The sequence below is a fragment of the Haliotis rubra genome, unplaced genomic scaffold (genome assembly GCF_003918875.1).
Source record: "Haliotis rubra isolate DU_JTF1 unplaced genomic scaffold, ASM391887v1 Scf24, whole genome shotgun sequence".
Classification (NCBI taxonomy): domain Eukaryota; kingdom Metazoa; phylum Mollusca; class Gastropoda; order Lepetellida; family Haliotidae; genus Haliotis; species Haliotis rubra.
In genome coordinates, this window is record NW_025766447.1 from 3,578,790 (window position 1) to 3,581,160 (window position 2,371).

Genomic DNA, 2,371 nt, shown 5'->3' on the forward strand with positions numbered 1-2,371 from the left:
GTAACTTTCATCACCTGATGTCCAAAATGATATAAAGGGTTATCACCGGATGTGCACAATGATATCAGCTTCTATCGATGGAGGTCTTCAATGATATGAAGGTTCCATCACTTGAAGTCAGCATACATCTCAAGGTTTCACCAATGGAGGTCAACACCGATCTCGAGTGTTCATCATTGGAGGTCTAAAAAGATCCCTGAGACTCATCACTTTATTATCTTTCGAGTGAGTGAGTGAGTGATTTTAGTTTCACGCCGCACTCAGTAATATTCCAGCTATATGGCGGCGGTCTGTAAATAATCGAGTCTGGACCAGACAATCCAGGGATCAACAGCATGAGCATCGATCTGCGCAATTGGGAACCGATGACATTGTGTCAACCAAGTCAGCGAGCCTGACCACCCGATCCCGTTAGTCGCCTCTTTCGACAAGCATAGTCGCCTTTTGTGGCAAGCATGGGTTGCTGAAGACCTATTCTACCCCGGATCTTCACGGGTCTATTATCTTCCGAAGATTTGATAATATTGTTCGGACATTTCTCTTGTCACAGAGCTAAGGATTATTAAAACTAGCAAATCGTTCACTACAAGAAATACATATACACGTGCTTTACGTTTTCGACTTGTTAAAGAAAATCTTAGAAGTGCAAATGGCTGCCTTCTGATTTCATAATCAGACAGGTAAATTCCAGATTCACTTCTACTTAAGCCCTTTAAGCACTAGCCAATAATAGATTCTTGTATGGTGTCTGTTTATTGCCCCAGAAATACGAAGGTGATTCTATTATTCATGTATACATAGATACAATTAAGGTGTCCAACATTTAGACACTTCAAATAAATATTTTGAGAATGACTTTTAGGCAAATAAAATCCCTCACATAACATGACAGTATGGTACATTTATATTTCTTAAAATAATTCATTAAAAAAATGTGGAATGTCAAGAAACATATATCTATATACTTGCGTCCGTGATGCTTCTCCACGCACAGAAGAGGAGGGGCACTCGCGATGTGTGGAGTCAACGGTTGTTAAAAAAAGTCAACACTTTATTATAAACGGAACGTGATTTCTTGTGGTTTCACTGTAAGCCGAACAATAAGGTCTGCATGAAGCAATAATATCATATGGTTACATTGGGTTACAATTTAAAGGTCTTTTCAGAGTGTAAACTCAATGTAATGTCATATATCAACACTCGCACATACAAATGTTATATTGACGTGGGCGTCGGTGCGGAAATTCTATACTCTTAAGTTAACACTGTTACAATTTCCTTGGTCACGTGACACAGTTTGAATAGAGTACTCCGTAGAAACACATATATAAATGGAACTGATTTTAAATTTCAGTACATAGTTTTAAAGAGGATAGGTTTATGCAAATAATCGGATAGTTGTAATACATTGCAATTTGAGGTTCCATCTGGCTTCTTGAAATAACTGACATACTCATTCGAAACAACACTGCAAATGTGCGCATGTTTTCATTTGGTAAGTTGAATCCATCCACATACAGTTCTGATTCGGACTGTATTCTTGAATCATCGAATTTATCAATATCAGTCGGATAGGTCCACGTTGTCAGGGGTGTGTCTGTTGATGCCGTGGCTCACCATCTACCACCACGTTTCCCCCTCACCCTACCTGCGGATAGGTCCACGTTGTCAGGGGTGTGTCTGTTGATGCCGTGGCTCACCATCTACCACCACGTTTCCCCCTCACCCTACCTGCGGATAGATCCACGTTGTCAGGGGTGTGTCTGTTGATGCCGTGGCTCACCATCTACCACCACGTTTCCCCCTCACCCTACCTGCGGATAGGCCCACGTTGTCAGGGGTGTGTCTGTTGATGCCGTGGCTCACCATCTACCACCACGTTTCCCCCTCACCCTACCTGCAGATAGGTCCACGTTGTCAGAGGTGTGTCTGTTGATGCCGTGGCTCACCATCTACCACCACGTTTCCCCCTCACCCTACCTGCGGATAGGTCCACGTTGTCAGGGGTGTGTCTGTTGATGCCGTGGCTCACCATCTACCACCACGTTTCCCCCTCACCCTACCTGCGGATAGGTCCACGTTGTCAGGGATGTGTCTGTTGATGCCGTGGCTTACCATCTACAACCACGTTTCCTTCTCACCCTACCTTCGGATAGGTCCACGTTGTCAGGGGTGTGTCTGTTGATGCCGTGGCTCACCATCTACCACATCGTTTCCCCCTCACCCTACCTGCGGATAGGTCCACGTTGTCAGAGGTGTGTCTGTTGATGCCGTGGCTCACCATCTACAACCACGTATCCCCCTCACCCTACCTGCGGATAGATCCACGTTGTCAGGGGTGTGTCTGTTGATGCCGTGGCTCACCATCTAC